Genomic DNA, 23,002 nt, shown 5'->3' with positions numbered 1-23,002 from the left:
TCATGAATAACAGCTATGAACAGGATAACAATAGCGTTTCTATTTTTATACATGACATTCATCCGCCTGCTTTTTAAAACCTGACACCTGAGCCAGATACAGCTCATCCTAGATTTAGAAAGGAAATTAAACTGGGAAAAAAATGTCCTCAGGTGCCCCAAGGAGCAAATAAACACATGGCTGCCGTGGCATTTCCATGGAGATCTTAAAAAGCCAATCTGAGTGTGCTATTCCAGGTAAGTTGGACAGGTGCAAGTTACACTATTTTTAGGTATGACGGCTTGCCTTCCTATGGTGCCAATAAAAGCTCTCATGACCTGGAAATTTACTAATGATAAAAATAAGATCTTTCTGACATCTGTGATGGATGCTGGTGGGTCCTGAGCACTTGCCTGACAATATATAGAGGACTATATACATGCGTCAAGTTTAAGCATTGTCCAAAAGGTGGCACTGTTTATTTGTGTTTTTATCATGCTTAATTGCAAACTTTTTATTATGCAGGCACATTAATGAACTAAATTAAGACGGAGCAGAGATATTATCCTCCACACAAATCAAACTGTCATTTTATTACAGGCCCTTTCAAACTCTCCATCATGTTTCCCAGCAAATGAATATGCCCAAGCTGTTAAAGGTAATAACTGCAATGTCAGCAAACCTTTTTACTTATTAAGTGCTTCTGTTTTTTTTTCCATCTTAAAGGGGATTCTGGAATCGATTTTTGAAACCATTACAGATGCACTACAGAAGCTGGGTAATTGAGACATATTTAACTTTTCAATCTTGAAAAGCTACATTTTCAAATGTAAGCACTTCTTGATGATCTTTTAAGGGTGACTACAGAGGGAACACACAACCGATAGTTGGAAGTCACTGGCTATTAAAAACCATTGTTCTTTGAAATTAGTTGTGAAGCAAAAGGTGAAAGCTCTAAAATAACTTTATTAGCACAAATAGGGAATCAGGGCTGATAACAGTGGCTCAATCCCAAGATGCACTAGGGGATACTTCGGTACAAAAGTGGGACAGGGTGACAGATGGCTATTTAGGAGTGCTTCTGACATTATGGTACATGTATATATTTTTGTCAGCCCAGCATGTGTTTAGGACATCACCTTTCCCATTCTTCTTTGTTTTTTTTTTTTTTTTTTTGCTTTTTTTTTTTTAGAGACAAGCTGGGGAGAGGGAGGGAGGGAGAGAGAGAGGGAGAGAGAGAAAAATCTTAAGCAGGTTCGACATTCAGCACTGGACCCCACGCCAGGATCAATCCCACGACCCTGGGATCATGACCTGAACCATAATCAAGAGTCAGGTGCTCAACCAACTGATCCACTCAGGTACTCCTCCCCTCCCCCCCCCAATGCACACTTTTCCATTCTTAAATCATTTCTATTCACAGTTTATTGGCTGAAGCAAGTCAAACGGCATCCCTAAATTCAATAGGGCAGGGAAGCACAGGGCTGCATGTCCCTGAGGGGAGGAAAACCAAAGATTTAGATAATGAGCACTATTACCCAAATTTGCAGAATGGTCTGCATAAAGTCTGGAAACAGAAGACAGTGAGTGGCTTCATCAAGTTGGGGGTGGGGGATTGTTAAATACAGAGATGAATAAAAACACGGATCATCATGAGGAACTGAGCTTGAATGTGCATTAATGCACGCATTGGGGTGCAAAATCCCTTCAAGCTAAGGCTAGATCAGAGCTATATAGAATATAGCTTTATGGAAAAAAATTAGAGAACTAACATCCTTTCTGATACAATAGACAGTAAACAGTGTTAAGATATTTTTATTATGATAGGTAGTATGTGAAATACACCAATTATTTCCAGCAATGTAAGAGACTAGGTAGGGGGTAGGCTGCTAAGGCTTTTGTAGCAATTAAGAATTTCCAAAGCACCAATAAAGATTTCTCTTATGCATATTTAATAACAGCTGAAATTTTAAGGCAGAAAGTGCCAGAAAACTTAATTGTGTCTACGTGTCTGTTTTTCTTTATGTCTGACTTCCTTCTGCATCCTTCCCTCTCTGTAGTAATGTGTGCTATTCTTTCAGTGGCTTCAGTACAATAACTTGTGCTGAAGTTACCTGTTTCACATTTTATGCTTCCTGAAGAACTGAGTGCAAGCAGATAAGGTCAGGACCCACTGACATAGGGAAGGTGCTTAGGTGCAGAAGTGGCACTGAAAAAACAAATCCAGGAGGCTAACTGGGGGATGTTTGTTTTCTATTAGTGTCTGGGCACATACAATGTGCTTGAACATTTGGTTTCCCTTGATGCTGCGCATGAAATGAGAACTGTTTGATGCCTTTTATAACACACTATAGCGATCATTAAAAAGTGAATTTGGTCATGTGGTTCAGTCACCTGCCTCCAGCTACATAATGAATGTGAATGCATAGTAAATATTAATATATTTGAATACAGTAAAGAGGTTAAATCATAGGCTTCAGAGTCAGACAGAGCTCAGTCATTTACTTGCTGTGGTGCCTTACCCAAGTTATGTCACCTCTCTGAGCTTTAGTGTCCTCATCCAAAGAAAGGGTATCAACTTCATAGGGTTGTTTCGATAATTAAATAATGTAATTTATGTGAAGAACCTGGCGTGATGCCTGAACATAAGGCTGTAATAAACATTAGCTATTAAAATATGAATTTTTTTCAAAAAACATTACATACTTTATCTCCTTAAACCACATGAGGGGTAGGCAGACAAGGTACTTACTGGGCCACACCTGAGAAAACTGAGGCACAGAGAGTTTAAGGGATGTATTTCCAGGTTCCCTGGGGAGGTGGTACAAAGCTCGGTCTGCTGATGTCTAGCTCAGTGAAATTTCCCTCCCGTTGTTGTGTAGCTGATTAAGAAACACTCCTGTGTACCAGCTATCTTTATGAATGTGATGTTTCATTTTATGTGCATAGAGAGCTAGGCTGTGGTGCCCAGTTATTTAACCAAACTCTAATCCAGGCATTGCTGTGAAGGTATTTTGTAGGTGTGGTTAGAACCTACAATCTGTTGACTTCCAGTAAAGGAAATCACCCTCAATAATATGGGTTGGCCTCCTTTAATCAGTGGAAGGTCTTAAGAGCAAAAACTGAGGTTTTCTGAAAGAGAAGAAATTCTGCCTCAAATCTTGACCTTGCCAGTCCCCACAGTAACAGGAGCCAATTCCATAACAATAAATCCTCTCTCTTGGCTGTGAATTTTAATCCCAAGTTATTTCTAGCTAGTGTAGTCAGGATTCTCTAGAGAAACAGAACCAGGATATAAACATATTGCCAATGTGTGTGTCTGTGGGTTATACATATTATATATGCGATATAATATGATCTCCTGTACACATGTGTATATACATATACAAATGTAAAACCCCCTGTTGGTTCTCTTTCTCTGAAGAATACTCACTGAGTCACTGCACAGAGGAAAGGCTCCTAGAATGGCCTTCCTGGAGGCAGGGCTAACCCTGGTCATAGGCACACCGTGTTATTCCGAGCTCAAATATGTGTGGTGGCTACAGGAGACAGAGCCAGTCTACAGAATAGTTCCCTCCCCCAGTCAGCTGCATTGTCTCAGACCACTTGTGAGCTAGGGTTTTGTGTTGACTCTGCAGAAGCATGGCACATGCTCTAGATGCAAATGATAATGCTTAAACGAGAACACAGACACACAAACGTGTGAGATCCATTGAGATCTCAACATGTGGAAGCAGATTCCTGACTTTGGACACAGACGTTCCAGTGCTGAGAGGATCTTCCCCACGCCTGACATATGGAATTTTTCTGAATCCCAGCACCCCCCCCCCTCCCATTGTATGATAAAGTCTCAGGAAATTAAAAGTATGGTTAAAACATCACCTAAATGAAATATTAGAAAAGCCAGTCAGAAAATCATCTTATTTTCTTCCAAAGCAAGAGGCGTCGGGCTGATCTCTTCCCTGCCACCTTGGGTGAGTTTTCTACGTTTGCCTCTATCAGTACCTGCTGACATCCAATCGGAGAGGAAGCGGCGTCTTTCCTACTGTCTCAGGACAGCCCTCCACTTCCTTTTGGGTTTCACTCCCTCCCGCCCACTCAGAAGACTCATTCTGACAACTATCCCCTCCTTCCTTGACAAGCGTCATCACTAATGATGAGGAAGATAATAATGGCCTCCGTGTGTAAACAATTGAACTGAATCAAGTTGCAAGGCTGCACAGCCATTGTTAGCCTTTTTCATTGTATAGAGAAGCTGCAGGCATGCCTACAGCGACCCTAGCTAGAAAAGACCCAGTGCAAAATCAAGTCCATTTGCGTCCAGAGGCCCCTCCATTAGCTCCTTCACCTTCTGCTCAACTTGCTAACTGTAGGCCAACAGTAATCCTAGCATGGAGCATGGAGTCTTGGTTTCTTTGGTCTGTTTCAGTTACAAAGCTCAGCCTCACATGAATCTGATTGCCGAAGTGTTACAGTGAGGCTGGGCACATCCTCACGAGTCCCTGAGCCCTGCCCCATCACATCTGCAGCCCAGGGTTCGTTCTCACCTTTGGCTGCCACGAGCCGCCAGTAAGGTCATGGGCAGAGATGTCCGCAACCCCCCCCCCACCCCCCCACACCCCTGCCTTGGACAACTTCCTCCTCTTTAAAATTTGATGACTACTACTCTGACATTTCCTATAGAGCAGAAGACTCATGTTGGAGGTGGGACTGATCGGAACCTGGGCCTTGCTGTGCTTGGTAATTATTCTGTTGTGGGATGTTTGCCACGGAGATACCAGCCTCCATTCTTCTCCACTGTTGCTCTGCACCGTGGACCCCTCTCGTTCCTGCCATCATCACTGCCCTATCCTATGCCTGGGAAGCCCACGCCCCTAAACAAAACCCAAATTTAGAGGGAAGAGCATGAACATGAGTCAGACAGCCTTGCCATGGAATCCTACTTCAACCATTTGCTCTGTGTGTGACATGTGACCATTGCCCATCCCACTCGTGCTCCATATTTCCGTTGGAAATGCAACTCATCTCTGCCTCCGTGGGTTGGAGTAAGAGATATGAGAGATTGTATATGTAAAGAAAGTTACGTCCCTCAGTGCACAGCACAGGGTACACCCTCATTACACGCGCTGACTTCACCCTGTTGGATCCAGATGTTTGCACTGATTTTACGTAACTGCCACCTTGCTGCATATCACCTTACAGTTTCCATGTGGCCCATGCACACTTCTTAAAATCAGGAGAATGATGCTCACGCTTCCGTGCAGGGCATGTAACAATTGCTCAATAAATACTGAAGTTGATTTATCGAGCGCCTATTGTATATGTTGCATAAAATTAAGTACTGGACCACAGATGTACCTACTTTTTAAGGACTTACGGTTTGATAAAGATTTGTTTAGAAGAGTTGGTAATTCCATTTCCCACCCCCTTCTTGACCAGTTCTAAGTTTGCCCATTGCTAGCACTGAATTGTGGCTGGAAATTTAAGCACATGGTATGTTTTCACATTTCTTCTGATGAACGGACAGGTCTAATAAATTGTAGAGCTGTGATCTGAAACGAAGCCAGGAGGACGTGCTTTTCAAAAGGAAGAACTACCATATGATCCCTCAATTCCACTTCAGGGTAGATTCCCCAAAGAATTGAAAGCAAGAAATTGAATAAGTATTTCCACACCCATGTTCATAGCAGCATTATTCACCACAGAAGCTGGGAACAATTCAAATGTTGGGTTTCCATAAACAAGAGGTGGCACACACCTACAGTGGAATATTATTCAGCCTTCAAAAGGAGTAAAATTCTGATACAGGCTACCGGTATGGATGAACTTTGAAAACATTATGCTAAGCGAAATAATTCAGATACCAAAGGACACATACTGTAAGAGGCCATTTTTGTGAGGCATCTAGCATAAGCAGATTCGTAGAGGCAGGAAGGAGAAGAACGGTTACCAGAGGCTGACAGGGAGGGCAGAATGAAGAGTCATGCTATCATGGATACAGAGTTGCCATTTGGGGTGATGAAAAACTCCCGGAGATGGATGATGGTAATGGTTACACAACAATGTGAATATACCTAATGCTACTGAAGTACATGCTTACAAACGGTTATGCATATTTCATTACACACACCAAAATTCTTATCTAGGACAGTTCAAACCTGCTCGGTCAGAGCAGGGCCTGGGAGGGAACTACCGCATGGAAACTTCCACTCGGTCAGCACTCCCCAGTGCTGCCTGGCAGTTTTAATTATCACTAGCACCGGACTGTTCCTCACAGTCTCATTTGGGGGGCGTGTCAGTTGGCCCCTGTTATCCCGATTGCCCTGCAGATGCTTACTTCCTGGGCTGTAATTGTCTTTTCAGATTACCAAGGTCCAAGGACGGTAATCATTTGCTTGAACCTGCTTGTGTCCTCAGCGTGACCCTAGCTGCTGGGCATAATACAGCATGAATGGAATTCAGCCGACTTGAAATTTGGTCTCCCCAGTTGGCTTTCTCCCCACCCATTCCACTACAGATCCCTCTCTTCACTTCTCTGGCATCACTGTGGCTTCTATTCCTTTGTCCACACAGGCCAACCCTCGGGGTAGAGATGACGTCTTGTACTCATCTGAATTTCCCGTTGATGACATCCATATCAAAAGAAGCCCGTCTATCCTGTAGATCAAAATTATTTTTCCCCTCCTTAGCTGCCAGAACCATTCTTATCTCTGAGAATCAAATCTGTTCCATGAGCTCATATATCATCATTACCTACAATACAAATTCTGAAATCAAAGCAGACCTGGCAATTTTATTGATGCACGGAGTGGAACAGAGCCCAGGTCACCCTGAATCAGTTGCGCTGGCTTTTCCTTGCTGACAACAACAAACATGTCACTGACAAAATTGCCAGAGAAAAGATGACTCGGTAAGTTCAGTGCAGAGGGTAACTTGTCAGTGACAAGGGTGGGATATTTTTATCCTGATAACTCAATGCTAATGAAATCGGTGGGTGTAACACCTGACTGAAAACGCATCCCCCAGGGAGCAGGGAGAAGCAACTGGAGGCGGTTTGTTTTCAAAGTCATCTTTCTCAATCTAGCCATAATTTAATCAGATGATCTTAACAAGAGCCAAGGACTTGGGGACCCGAAGCAATAACCAATAAGCCAGCTTTGTCACTCCTAAGCATGGCCCCTGGATCAGCTCCATAAGGCACAGATAATCCGTCACACCTGGGTCTTGGGTTTCTCATTTGTGCAGTGGAAAAAGTACTGCATGGTTCCTTGCTATTCTGAAAGTCCAATGCTGTTGGTTAAGTGATGGAAGATCCAAGAATAGAAAGAATTATAAATATGGGTGCACCTCACTCCAGTTTACAGTTGGTAGCAAGGTTTGAGGCGGAGAAAGAAAACTGCCCAACCACGAGAGCTTACTGTCTGCCCCTTTAAGAGAATGCAGTGAGGGACACAGGGAGGAAGGGAAATCAGAAAGGGGGAAGATGTGAGTTGATGGGAGGAAGTTGAAGGGAAGGAGCAAGAGTAAAGACAGGGTGTCAAGGGTCCCCAGGCCTACCCTCAGGTTTGATGATTTATTGAAAAGACACACAGGACCCAGAAAAGCTGCTATACTCATGGTGATGGTTATTTCAGCAAAAGGACACAGGCTGAAGTCAGCAAAGGAAAAAGGTGCATAGGGTCGTGGGCTCTGGAGGCGACCAGGCAACAGAACCTCCAGCTGTCCTCACCCTGTGGAGTCACATAGACAGCACTCAATTCTCCCAGCAGTGATGCATGACAACACGTATGAATTATTGCCAGCTAGCCTTAGCATCCAGAGTTTTTACTGGGGATCGGCCGGTCACATAGGCAGGAGCACCCACATGACTGGCCTTGACTCCTCAGTCTCCAATCCCCTCAGAGGTCGAAATGCTGCAGGACTCCAGGAATACAGAAAGAGGCATTTGTCATAAATCACACGGTTGGAAGAAACTGTCTATCATGGCCCAAGACCCCAGGTATACAAAGACACGGCTATCAGGCAGGATATTCCAAGGGCTTGGCGTGGATCTTCTCGGAACCAGTCAAGGACTAGCCCTTTCTTTAGAACGTGCAACATTTGGGCACTCCCAATCTGGGGAGTTAAGCCTTTACTACACAGACACAGAAGGGTCCAAATTCCTCCTACCTGCCCACGGGGCTAAATGTGCTCAACCCTGTATGCTACGTACTCCTCATAAATGAAAGTTACTGCAGACACACAATCCATCCATTACTGTTCCTCTGTTTCCAAGAGTCTTCCAGTAGTCTTTATTCTCAGGTACGATTCACCAAATTTCTTTCAAAACTCTAGGCTAGGAGAGTGGTTACCTTCTCATGTGCTTCTTCTAAAAGCCAACAGACACAATTATAACTCAGCATCCCTCCCTTTTCCTGGGCTGCCAGGATGTTCAGTGTTTAGGTCTGTGCTCATTGCAGCAACTTCTCTCAGCATGTTCTGACATAATTGCTGTCTTCTCTTCTTGTATTCAGTGTGACAGAGTAGAAAGAGTGCACTGTGGAGCCCAAAGGTGTGGTTTCAGACTTGACTACTCAACACGCTGGCTGTGTGGCCTTAGACAGTCACTTAACCCCTTTACACATGTGCCCTCATTGGTAAAATGATTTTTCGAGGTTGTTGTTAAGGATTAAAGGTAAGGGTAGAGTGTAGCTGGTGCTTGGTAGGTGCTAAATAAAAAGTAGCTATTCTTGGGGCGCCTGGGTGGCGCAGTCGGTTAAGCGTCCGACTTCAGCCAGGTCACGATCTCGCGGTCCGGGAGTTCGAGCCCCGCGTCGGGCTCTGGGCTGACGGCTCAGAGCCTGGAGCCTGTTTCCGATTCTGTGTCTCCCTCTCTCTCTGCCCCTCCCCCGTTCATGCTCTGTCTCTCTCTGTCCCAAAAATAAATAAACGTTAAAAAATTAAAAAAAAAAAAAAAAAAAAAAGTAGCTATTCTTATTACCTTATCTTTTTTTCTCCCCGGTGTTATACTGATTTATTTATTTTTCTTTGCCTGACATTTTGTTTTTTTTTTATTGATGTAAACCTCCTTAAATCTGTTAATAGTGGACGGGATACAAACATAAACAACTTGTGAGAGTCTGGGTTGGTCATTTCATATGATCAATGTGAGAATTGGCCTCCCAGGTCTCGGACTGCAAAGATTATAATCAGCCGATGGCCTTAGTTGCTGTGTTTTAAAATCCTTTGCTTTGTGTATACTGAACCCACCTTCCCATGGGCTGCTCCCCGTGAGTGCCACGGGAGTACTAAGGCAGGTCCATTCCCAGGAAATGTAGTGTCCCTCTGACAAACAACTTTGACCCAATGGCCTTCCCAAACTTTCCTTAGAACTGCACTGAGAAAATGCCTCCACTGGAATCCCCTTGTTCCCCCCTCTCCTTCACTCAAGTCAGACCTGCATTATGCTCTGATGGCTCACCTAGCCTCTCCTGGATCTCAGCTCGTTTTCTGTCACACATGTTTTTGTAATAAGTTTCTTGCATATTTAATCTCTTCTGGGCACCTGCCTCTCAGAGGCTCCAGACTTGTCCATAGACTGTTGGCCTAAAATGTGGTGACTGACAGAGTGAATTCTCTTCCCGCCTTATGAGTGGACTCTACCCATTATGGACCCAATGCGGTACTAATACCTTCCTTATACTGTGATCCCAGGACCTGTTCTATAGCAAATCTATACAGGCAGTAACTGGAGACACTTTTTTTCATTCTTCTTGGGCTACTTAGTTGCATTCTAAAAGGCCGGGATGGTCTACACAGCTTCCATCTTGGTCATGAGATTCGCCCAGACAAAAAGAACATCACAAATAGATGCCTAGTCCTCAGGGGGTGGATGGGACTCTTTTAAAAAGTTTTGATCTGCATGTTTATAGGCAGCATTTCCTTTCCTGAAACCAAACACCTCCCACCAAGGAGCATTCCTCCTTGACTGACTAAATTGCATCCTAACGCAGATTCTCAGCTGTTTACCTTGCCTACCTGAGTCATTAAGGCCCCAAGAGCAAATAGCTTGACATCTATTAGTTGAATCAGTGTGAGAACACTGTGGAGCATACCGCGCCCCCAAGTCTGTTCAGGGAACTGAAACTAATTGAAACTATTTTAAGAGCCCACGAATTTGGGACAGTTTTGATGCTATCTAGTCTCAGCCAGGACACCAGTTCTTTTGAATATGTCCGTACTACTAGAACATTCCTTGCAATGTGCTTATACTCAACTGGCGCCATTTACCTGTTTCCAGACGCAAGCCTCAATCACCATCTCAGCTCTGGCCTGGAAGAAGAGCTTCCATCAGCACTGAAGCCCAGAGGACCCAGCTGAAGGGAGAGGGGACGGAGTAAATGTGTGAAGGATGCTCTGGGCAGTCACAGGCAAGCAGTCTGCAACAGGTATGCAGCAAACTGAGATCTCAGCCTACAGATGGAGCCTTTGGATAGGGCATCTGGGAGCCACACATTGGTAAGAAGTCCAAGCACAGAGGGGTCGACCCAGGGAGTCCTGCAGGGGGTCCCTGAGGAGGAAGGATCTTGGGCAGGGAAGCACAGCAGAGACACAGGCAAGGGCAACAAAAGCAAGAAGCTGGTTACTGGCAGGAGCCTGGTGGGGAAAACACGGCAGGAGCCCAGGCTCTGGAAACGGTGTCCAAGGTTAGAGTAGGAGGAGCATCAAGGCAAACAGTGTGCTCCAAGGAAACACTCCTCATGATCCTCAGACCAGGGAGAGGATTAGTGGCTGAACTTTTACAGAGTCTAGGGGGAGGTTGAATTTCCTTACAGGCTTTTGGAGCAGGACTGGAAAAACAAGGAAGGGAAGAAAGGGGCAAAGTTAAGAAAGCCTAAGAGATCGAGATATAAGGAAAACAGTAGCACGAAAGGCACAAAAGATCACGATGTGGAATAAAGGAACCCCGTTTCCTCTGTGGTCCACTAACACTTTGTTGTCAAAGGCATCAGGGAGGTTATGGGCTTCCTTTCTCTCCATTCTCCAGCCCTCTGAGTTTGGTTAGGCATGGCTCCCCACACAAGGAACACAGAGGCTGCATGATCTCATGCCGGGGCCACCACCCTCTGCAGCTAACTCAGCCTCAATAATGTGGTCCTTCTCTTACCTGGATCGTGCTAGACCCTCTGGTGTCCCACGGTCAAGACAGGCCCCTCGCTGCCCGACCAACTGCCAAAACAGACTAGAACTTCCACAGGTGCCTCAGCCAACTTTGTTCAAAGGAGCAGTGATCTTGGGAGATTTGCAAATGCAGGCAGCCCTGTCCTTGGTGCCACTGATATACAAATTGGCCCCTTTTCCCTTCAGGGTGTGTCCAAGATCACGGGTACATTTCTTTCTCCTTGATAAGGAAATCAGAGGCATTTTCCCTTTGCCATCTGTAGCTCCTGAAACCAGGAAGCACTACCAAGCCATGGGCTCTCCCACCCTCCAGTCCCACCACCGATCCACTCTGCCTTACCCAGGTGTTCAGCCTCTGCTCCTACGACGACACCCCGTTGTTACAGCTTTGCTAACTTTCCTCCTTTCTGGGAACTTCCATTTTAGCTGCTCATTTGCTTAATTACCTCCACTGCTGACACTCACAAAAAGACTGAAGATGTAACAGATGGTGCCTTGGGATGGATGGATGTTATGGATTCAGAACTGTCAACACACCTATCTCGATCCCATTTTAACTTTCCTATCATGTCCCCCTGTGGACTGTTGGCGATGAGCTGCCGGAGCCCGGATTCACGTGGAGCTTAGTAATTCGTTTTTCTCCTGTGCCTCCTCCCCCATCCCCTCTCACTGTATTCAGCTTCCCAGTGCCTTTGTAATGATCTCTGTAACATCTTTAAAAACTATTCCACCTCATTTAAAATGTGGCATAAATGATGGGGTTTTGACAAATTAAGTAATAACAAGAAAACATTTTCAATATTCTGCATTTTTCCATTAAGCGCCAAAAAAATAGTGATTATAAGAGCCCCATTCTCTCTCCACAGTTAACGATGTGTTAGCCTGGGTTTCATTAAAAACCTCATTATTCAAAGATTTATAACTCAGCCCAAGAAATCTTCCCTGAAGTTGGAAATAGATCCAATCTTAGTTGAGAAACTTTTTGAAGCATTTGAATGAGGATTGAGTAGCCAATGAAGATACTGGTGAATAAATAAATGTCTCAGGATGTCGAAATGATGGCACAAAATCAACAGAATGAAACTTAACACACGTTATTGTTGAGTGCTATATGAAGGCTGAAAGGTAATAAAATAGACAGAATGGGTACTTGGGGGTTAGAAGACCTGACTTTGGTCCTGGATCTGTTTCCAAATAGCTGGCTCTTAAAATATCAACTGATTATAAAGTACACATTTAATTCGCCACTAACAGGAACTATGACTCTTTGGAGAAGCGGCTGTTTCCAGTGCTGGCAGAGTGTGGGAGAGCCCGGAACATCTGACTCTGCCAGAAAATTAGGACGTGCTCAAAAAAAGTGATGGGAACGTGGCAAAAGGACACAAACGCCACCTGGAAGTGCTCTCACTGCCCAAATTTGGGACAATGTGAACACCAATATATTTAAATATGGTCATAAATGATGAGAGACAGAACCAGAGAGAGAAGAGTGGGAGAAAAAGCAAACGGTAAAGCAAATTGGGTAAAATGTTAAACACTGTGAATCTGGGTAAATGACAGGTGGGTGTTCTTTGTACTATTCTTCTTATAGATCAGAAATTATTTCCAAAGAAAAAGCTTTTAATTAATTAATTTTTTATGCGCAGACTTAGAGCTACCTGGCTTTAGAGTTCAGGCAGGAAAAAACCAAAACCTAGGTGATAAAATGTGCAATACGAGCTAAGAGTGCAATCGGAGTTAAAATACCCTATTCCAATGTTAGAACACATCTGGAGCGAGGGGTTAGCTCCTGCTGAGTCTCTCCAATTAAAGGAGATTCTGAAAAACTTTAGGTATATTTGAAGAAAGGTGACCAGAATGGTAAGTGGTTTGGGGAAATTGAAGGAACTAGCTGGGCACAGAGGAGATGAAAATTATTATGAGATATTTGAAGAACTGGAATGCTCCAGAGAATAAATGTGTTCACTTTAGCTCTAGGGGACAGGACCGTAGGTAGATCTCACTCCACATGAAGAATAATCCTTTTTTATTAGATTTTTCTAGGAATGAAATGGCTGCCCCACCAAGTAGTGAATTCTCCTTACTGTTTCACACAAGCTTCTACCGTGATTAATCGGGAACGTGTCCAAAGAATTATCACTGTGGGGGGTGGTCTAGATTGGTGGTTTCCTATCCATTAGCTAGAGAACTTTGGAAATCCTCGGAATTATTTCAAGAGGCATTCAAATCCATATGTACCCCAAATATCTTTAGGTCCAATAAATAATGTCTTGGGGCACCTGGGTGGGTCAGTTGCTTAGGCATCTGACTTCAGCTCAGGTAATGATCTCACAGTTTGTGGGTTCAAGCCCCATGTCAGGCTCTGTGCTAACAGCTCAGAACCTGGACCCTGCTTCAGATTCTGTGTCTCCTTCTCTCTTTGTCTCTCCCCTGCTCATGGTCTCTCTCTCTCTCTCTCTCTCTCCCTCAAAAATAAAATAAATATTAAAAAACTTAATAAAAATGAATATCTTTCACTTATATTCATTACTGTTTTCCAAATGTATAGATGCTATTTGATTAGTAATTTTATTTTAAAACCTTCCAGAATACATACTGCCCTCATGATGTTACCGTTTGTTTCAGTAACCATCTTAAAAGAATAACCACAATTGCGGGAAATCTGTGTTTTTTTCTTTCCTTTGTTCTCCTATAAAAGAAGGCTTAAAGAAAAAGAGGCAAACCATGTTCTTCCACAGGAAGAACTAATATTGTAAAGATGTTAGTTAATCCCTCAAGTAAGTTATAAATATAATACAACTTTAATTAAAAACTCCGCTATTTTCTTTTGCTGTGGGCAGTTGCAGGGCGATTTGACAAGTTGTTTCTAAAATTTGTTTGCAAGGGTTAATGGTCAAGAATGCTCTGGCCTTCCTCCAAAAAAAGTTTAACAGAAGGATTCACATCCTACTGAATAGAAAGCTCAAAACCACAATAATGGAGCCGAAGGAGACTTTGGATGGATGGAAGAGAAGAAAGAATCTCAAACCAGACTCAGGTATATGAGAATTCAGCATGTGATCCAGATATAACAGCTACGTGTTGCAGAGAAAATAAAAGGCACTAAAGGCATTGTAAAAACACGAGGATTCAATTCAGATACATACTTACAAAGTTGTTGAAAGGGCTTAGGAGCCATTTCAGGACGAGGCTTCTGGAACGACCCAGAATACTGCAGCCTCCTGCCAGGAGCCCTATCATCTCAGCCCTTCTCAGGAAGGGAAGGGATTATAAGGCCACCGCTGGAACTAGAGTTTAAGAATGCACCACCAAAGCTGTTATTCGGGGGAGCCAGAAGGTACCATCTGCACTGCCTCAATTTCTAGCCAAAGAATGAACACTGGACTATCCTGCAGAAATGTTCCATGTTTCTAAGACCTTCAAAAACCTGCATGAACGTGTCTACCTGGCAGCACCTAAGTTTTACGGAGAATTCTAGTTGCAAAACTCAGTGCTTGGTTAGGAAAGAAGGCTGGGTTAGGAAAGAAGGCTGCTGGTGGGTACCAGGGGACGTAAAACAAGTCTTATCAGGAAAAATTTATCACAGGGGAAAACAATAGTTACCTAGTTATTTGAAAACATGGCCAGGGACACTCATATGTAAAAATTAATAATAATAATAATAATAAACCATTGATCTGGATCAGAGGTTAGTAAACCTGTAAAGGACCAGATAGTACATTTTTTTTTAAGCCATAGTTCTCTGTCACCACAACTCAATTCTTCCACTGTAGCAGTAAGCAAACATAGAGAATACATAAATGAAAGTGTGTAGCTGTGTTTCAATAAAACTTTATTTATAAAAACAGGTGGTAGGCCAGATTTGGCCCATGAGCTGTAATCTGCCAGCTTTTGATACAAAAGGTAATCACTGAAGTACCTTTGTGTATTAAGATGTGTTGATGTGATTATTGATAAGAACTTACCTATTGTAATTGTTTTTCTTGTAATGTAATCTCTTAGTTTGGAAACGTCATTTGTAGCAATTTCATTTGGAAATGGAATAATTTGCTCTGTGTGTCGTCTTTTTCAAAAAAGAAAACAAATTCTTAAAATGCCAAGTTATTCAACTTTAAAGTGTCCTTGAGCTGAACAGTTCCTTAATCCAGACATTTTCACAGGGATATGCACCAGATCCATGGACGCTTTGCTTATGCCTTTGCTTTCAAAGAGGGAGGAGAGTAATCTGAAATTGGTATGTGTGAACCAAATGGCAACCTTTTATAAGAATGTCACATCCTACCAAGATTGCCAAAGAGCTTGAAAACAGGGCTCCTTGGAGGGAAGCTCTACTGTTTCTCACCATGTCTACACCAATATTTTCATCTTCCTCCAAAATCGCAAGCACACTTCCTCACACGTGCACACACACCTGCACACTTACATTGCCACTTTTTGATGACTTCAGTTTATCATCAAGTGCCCTCTCTTTGAGACAGTCAACTTCATATAACCAGTTCATAAGAGCTCATAATTGTACTTCTATTCCTTATGTTCAAGACCCCTGGTTCAGAATTAGAGTTTATTTGGGCTAAGAAGTAGGTCATGCTTCCCCTGATGTTGGCTGATCTTAGCTCACCATCAACCTCACTGATCAGAAAAGTTACAACAAACTTAAAATTCTATAATTAGATATCTTTTTGAACTGGGATAGATGATTGAGATTATCAGAGTCAACCTTTCCTTTTTTTGTAGAATAAGAAACTGAGATCTGAAAAGATAGACTCACACGGTTTGTTAGTAGAGCTCAAATCTGAAGTACCTGCTCTTTTGGGGACTAAATCTTCCAATAAAGAGAGTTTCATTATACTACAAACTACTTCAGAAATGTTTTTTTTTTAATGTGTATTTATTTTTGAGACAATGCAAGAGACAGAGTGCAAGCAGCGGAAGGGCAGACAGAGGGAGACACATAATCTGAAGCGGGCTCCAGGCTCTGAGCTGTCAGCCCGGAGCCAGACGCGGGGCTCGAACTCACAAACTGTGAGATCATGACCTGAGCTGAAGTCAGACGCTTAACCGACTGAGCCACTCAGGCGCCCCGACTTCAGAAATGTTTTTAAAATATGAAGGACTGACGGAACAGCTCAGCCACATTTGTTTGGAATACTTAACTTTATGTAAGTTTTCAATATAAGCTATGCACTCTTCTCTTATAAATGCCGTATCAGTCTTTTAATTCCCTTAAGTTAAGGTAGACTTCTTTCCCCAATTTTTTGTAATATATTCATTGTTTTAGGGCCTTAGTCATATGAAAATGACCAAAGAGTCTACAATAAATAGAGACTCAAAAAATCATACTGTAACGTGAAGCCAAAGTAGAAATATGTGAGGAGTAATTTCTCCAGATTTTATGTGTTACACAGACAAAATACAATTTCGTTTATTCAGGAAAACCATACTAATCTCTTACTTAACCTCTGATTATGCATCTTGGGTGTATGTACACCTTGAGTCATATGCGTCTAAAGAAGAAGGATTGAAATAACTCATGTTCTGAATATTAGGAAGGTTCATCTTCAACCCCACTGTCTTCTCCTTCTAAGTGAGTTTTGCTCCTCTCCAGTCTGAACATTTGAAAAAGGATCTTGTCAGCAAATCTGGGTACTAGTTATCTTGGTGAAAAATGGGAACATCTTGTCTCAGTAGAGGAGATTAATTCCACCTCTGTGGAGTAGACTCTGATAGCTGGAGGAAATTTAATATGAGAGGCCAAAGTTTCAGTAATGCACTTGAAAATTTGTATTGCCCGAATGTGTGATATAAGATACAAACATCATCTTTTATCACAGTACAGAAAAAGGTCTAGCTCCTCAGTTATATTAAGAAATTACGAGTCTTTCTAAAAGTAAGACAAGTTACACTTGAGTGGTTTGATGTGCCTAGCAAGTGTGATGACAATATGGAAATATTAGAAAACATTTAAAATGAAGATTAACGAGAAATGAACGCTAAATATACATCCTCAGGAAAAGCTAGGGAATAAAAGTCTTACATCCCTAGAGAGACATGGGATTCAGGCTTAATTTTCATCCTACCATTAAGGAGAATGACATAAAAGGCCTTTTGTAGGATCACGTTTTAACTGAGTGTTTTGAAAACAAGTATATTATTACGCGACTTCTCCAAGTCCATCTGAATCTAAGAGTTCATTAATAAGTGCAGGAGTATCTACAAGATCAACTAATTCTTCACTTACATTTATCAAACTGATGTCAAGTTGTAAGAATGGAATATAGAAGTAGAACAGTAGACAGACTCAAATGAGTAGTTGTAAGAAGAATTTAAGAAATTCATTAAAGAGAGCAGACTACACAGTTATTTTTTTAATATCTCTCCCCAACTCCTCAAACCATAATTTCTCTAAATACAAGAAAATAGTTTAGCAAATTAGAAATATTGCCTAACTTATGCACGCTGCAGTGCAGACAGGAACTTCACGTTACCTGTATGACATAGTGGCTGAAAAGCGTAGGGTAAATACCACCTCTATAGGAGGTCAAGATATTTTCCTCCAGTCAAGAATTCTTCAAGTATTCTTCCCATACCTTTTACGAGAAAATTACTTGAGGATATAGTCCAGCCAAACAAAAAAGGGAACCAAGGGAGGAGGGGCAATGTGGGTTCATACAAACAGTGGAACCAACCGGAAATGAATTGAAAAGAAATTCCAGTAAGAAATCTGTGAAGCAGTCACAGAAATAAATGAGTCCAAGTTAAACAAGACAGAAGGTTCCATGTGGATTGTCTTTGTGAAGAAAACAGAATCTATTACATTCCTTATATCATTTTTTAAATAATCAGATAAAAGCATATGTCTCTTTTGTTAATAAGGAAAAAGAGACAACTAAAACTTCCAATTTTTTTTTTAAAGGCTGCATAAGGAAGTCATGATTTATATATAAAAACACTAAATTTACTACCAGGAGTAGGGGGCTGAAGTAACAGATAGTAAAATGTAGAATTTGGAATGCCTGGGTGGCTCAGTTGGTTACCCAAGCAGCATTCAAACAGGATCGATGTGGGTCTTGAACTCACAAACCGTGAGATCATGACCCAAGCCGAAACCAAGAGTCAGACTTAACTGACTTGGGCTCAGGTCATGATCTCATAGTTGTGAGATCCAGCCCCACGTCAGACTCCATGCTCAGCGTTGAGCCTGCTTAATAGTCTCTCTCTCCCTCTCCATCTGCCCCTCCCCCCTAAAAAACAAGATATTAAAAAATGGATTTAGGTTTCTCATTACAAAACCCAATACTTAACATTCTACTCCACATAAAATACAAAAAGCAGAGGCAGGAGAGCAGTAAACTTAGCAGAAGGTACGATTGGTTAGACCAGGTCCCTAAGTCTCTCCTAAGAAACTCTTGTAAGAATTCTCTGCTTAACAAAGGGGGCAAATCAGGCATCACTGATCAGATTTAGGGTTGGGGGGGGGTCTCTTCCCTTTTAAGTGTTTTGTTTTACTTTGTCTCGAGGAAGGATCATAAACAAAAGGCAAAAGAGAGAAGACAGGAATTCTTAACAGTAATGTGCAGACCAGAGTGTTACCACTGACTATTCGTTTATGAAATTGCCTAGAAACAGATACACTGGAAGCCTACTTAGTTACTATGGGAACCATACGGCCAAATAAAATTCAAACATAATCACATCAGCCGATGATTGTTCAGCTTTTAAGGAAATACTAAGATTCTTAAACTTACCTGAGGGGAAGTGAGCTGCTACATCTTTGTAATTTCTAGAACTCTCTAATGACCATCTGAACTGTAACTTTAGGGCATGATTAACAAACACTATTTTCCAAGAGGAAATATTCAGGAACATGAAGAACAACAGTCAGAGAAAATTCTTCCAGAGAGAAGAATTAGCAAGCCTGTAGGATATGGACCAGTGATTTTGTGTGTGTGCTTCACCATCCTCTGTTTCTTCAAATAGGATGTTTAAAGACTGAAGTTACCCTGCCCTTTCCCACCATTATATATGTTGGGTATATTTAGGGTGAATAATTATCTTTTGGACAAAAGTTGCCGGACCACAAGAAACCACATTTAATTATGATAGAGATTATAGTACAACCCCAAAGATACAGAACTTAGTAGAACTGAGTATAGTAACTGATGAGACTTGGAGTTTTCTCTTTTGAGGAGTAGCTAAGTGTGTTCTGTGTAGGACTGGGAATTTCTGAAAGTCCCTGTATGGAACAAAACATATGTATTGATGTTGGGTAACAAAGATAAACCCTGTTTGTTGCCTCCTCAATAATTTCTCCTCTCTTATTTCTTCCGGCAATACCACAATCATAATCAGGTATTACTATGCATTACGTGCACTTCACCCTCAACTCAGGGCATGAAGGGCGATTAGTTTAATTCAAATCATGAGAAATCTATTCTCTTTACCAGTGATTAATGTAGGTATTGTGTTGTGGCATGTGTTGCAAGAGGATGCGATCCTGACCAAGGAAATATACGAGAAAATCTTCTTGGGAGGGTTCCTAGTAAAAAAAAAAATTCACTCTTTAAGACGGATATAGATAATAGCTTGGTTGTTCTTGACTCTGTATGTTGTTTTATAAAGACATAATACCTGAAGCTCCTAGAGTAATAATGCAGTGCTAAGGGGAAAGCTATGAAAATTGCAATCACACCCAAAGCCTAAACATTCTTTAAATTCAAAATCAACTCACAGAGTCTCCTGATCATGTGAGGCAATAAACTCTTCACTGTTTTAGAGACTTTTAGCTAGATATTCTGTTACTTATCGCCAAAGGCAATCCTTGGTGGGTCAGTGGATCAAGAAATAGATGCTTTAGTGCATTATTTCAAGAGTGTATCAAGAGTCCTTATGTGTTTCTGCTTGTTCTCCTTTATGCCTCTGCCATCACCATAAGAACATGGCCCGGCTAGCCTGCTAGAGGATTAGAGACACGTGGAGCAGAGACACCACCTGGGACTGGATGAGATCAGTCAACACAAGCTTCTCCCACCCCTGACAACTGAGCAGGCACAGCCAAGAGCAGCACAACCGCCTAACCAATCACTCCAGCAGAAGCAATAAGCACTGACATTTATGCCATTAGAAGATCCCAACTGTTTCTTACGCAGCATTATTGTGCCAAGAGATAACAACACAGGCTGTTCCCATGCATTCGGATTGCCTTCAATTCGGGCATGTGATAGGACTGCTTTCCCTTGATCTACTGAAGTTAAGCATGGCCGTGTGACTTGCTTTACCAGGTGAAATGTAAGTAGAAACAATATGCATCTCCTCTGGGTGAAGGGGTTCAATTACCTGTGTAAGATGAGGCAGTTCATCTTTCCTCTGAGTGGTGATGGAGTAAGCACATGTTAAAATGGAATTGCCATTAGCCTGGGCCCCTTAGTGACTGCAACAAGCAGGTATTACCCTGCTGCCCTGTATAGATACGTGGCATGAACTAGAAGTACATTTTTGTTGTGTTAAGGCACTGAGCTTTGAGGGTTGTTTAGCATCACAGCACAACATGGCCTATGCTGACTGATGCAGGTTGTCCTAGTAGGCTCATTGAATAGGTGACATTTGAACTTGGGCTTGAAGGTGAGTCACCTGTGTCCTATCTACAAGAAACTGTTCCAGGTGGAGAGAACAACTAGTTCAAAGGCCCCAAGTCAGAAGTGTTCCTGACATGTCCAAGGAGACCCATGTGTAAAGGGGGGTGAAGGGCACACCAGTAGGAGGTGAGGTTGGGGATGCGAAGGGGGGTTGCAGGTCACATGGAACCCTCCAGTTCATTCTTCAGAATGAACTGGCCTTTAGTCTGAGTGACGTACGCATAACTTGCAGAAGTTTGAGCAAATAATGGCATTTGTCTGACTTGAATTTCAACAGTGTGGACAATGGACCACCAGGATAAAAGCAGGAGAGCAGTTCAAACCTGGAATCTAGCAAAGAGATGGTAATGGTGGCTTGGACCAGGTAGTAGTTACGGAATTGATAAGAAGAGGTTGGGCTCTACACATATTTTGAAGGCAGAGTCTACATGATATCCTTGAGGGGTTGGATGTGGGATGTGAGGGGAAAAAGAGAAGCAGAGAATGACCCCAAGGTCATTGGCCTGATGCAAAGGAAACGGGGAAGCGGATAATGAAGGTCTGAAAAGCCGGGCGGGACAGTTTGCGTCTTATGATGTAACCAAAGAAAAACCATTTTGGGGTTTGTGAATAGCAAGACGTGGGGATGATGAAGTGAAGAGAGGGATATAGGAGATCTATAGCACACAGAGAGGGTGGTGATAGATCAGAGGGGGCATGGGTACAAGAAGGGGTGCCAAGCAGGTCCCAGGAACATTATCCAGGAATGACTCCAACTGAGTGTGACAAAGGAGAGGGCAAGAGGGCAAGTCAGGAAGCGGAGAGTGAGGACGGAGAATGATGGAAATGGGGCACATTCTGTTCAGAATGAAAGTCAACTTGGCAGTGAAGGAAAGCACTGTTGCAGCCCTCCATAAGGTCCAGATGCCTCTGGAACCCCCTGCCCTCCCCCCCCCCCCCCCCCCCCGCTTTAATCAGACAATGCAAAGATCTGCAGGCGTGAGTGAGAAAACTGGGCAACACAGACCACGGTAGGTCTTCCCTCCTCTGTTAGGCTCCATGCTGCTTTGGTTTAGATAACGTTTCAATGGCAAGCCGAGGAACAGAGGGTACACAGATCCACTGTTTTAGACTAGAGTAAGCTTGAAATAAATTGACTATAAACAGCAATAAAGAAATAAATGTAGCTAATCCGCTGATAAAGAAGTAACGCTCTGACCTTATCAGAACAGTGATAATAATATCCCTTATCTTTGTAAGGTACTATATGGTAGAAATAAAACCGCCTGAAGATTTCAAGACACCAAGGTATATTTTTATAGTTCAAAGCACATTTTAGTCTAGGTATACCTTCTAAACTAAGCCTTTCATGAAAAGAATAACAACAATGATAACCATACAACATTGTAAAAAGAATATAAAAAGGAAGCTAATCCTTCTTTTGAGGGACACGAAAATTCCTAACCCACTCCTGGCCTTCCGCCCTGCTGGCTAAAAAGGGAGAACATTTTGAATTAACAAGTAATTTGTCTTTTCTATATCGTAAGTGTGAGAACTGGTAAGCTCACTCATGATATAAAACCTGAACTTCTCAGATGGCCTCAGGGCCCTTAGGGTCTGGCCTCTGTCACCTCTCAGGAGTCGCCTCACTCCACTTCCTCCTCACTCACAGGACGTCAGACACACAGCAGCCCTTCTCCTGATTTCCCAGGCACATCAAGCTCTTGTGCCCATTAGAACCTCTGCACCTGCTGTTTCCTCTCCCTGTGCCGCTCCTCCCAAGTTTTTCACGCAGCCAGCTCCTTTTTGTGATGGTCAGGTCCCAGGCTAGAAACCACATTCACACCAGATGGTCCACATGAGGGGACTTCAGAGGTGGCAGCTGGGTCAGGGAGCTAAAGGGAAGGCTCCCAGGGACTGGCAACCGCAGGAAGTCATTATCACACCTAGGGCTGAAGGAGTAAGAGGGGGAAGTGGTATTACCTGAGCCCCTGTAAGCTAGACCCATGAGGAAGGAATCTTCTGGTGGGAGTTGGACTTTTGAAGACACCAGAGCAGGGACAGAGAGCCAGGGAACACCTGGACATCTCTATCCTCCTGCCCCTCAATCCTCAGCCAATGTCTCACTTTGGCAGAACTGAACAGGAAGCCCGAGGGCAAGGGAGCACAGGTGATGCCGCCCACTGGGCACAAGTAGGGTGAGAAAGGCAGAGAATGGTTGAGAGGGTATGTGGGTGTGGGTGGGAGAACTG

Source organism: Leopardus geoffroyi, chromosome A1, assembly GCF_018350155.1.
Source record: "Leopardus geoffroyi isolate Oge1 chromosome A1, O.geoffroyi_Oge1_pat1.0, whole genome shotgun sequence".
NCBI lineage: Eukaryota > Metazoa > Chordata > Mammalia > Carnivora > Felidae > Leopardus > Leopardus geoffroyi.
This window is presented reverse-complemented; position numbering follows the sequence as displayed.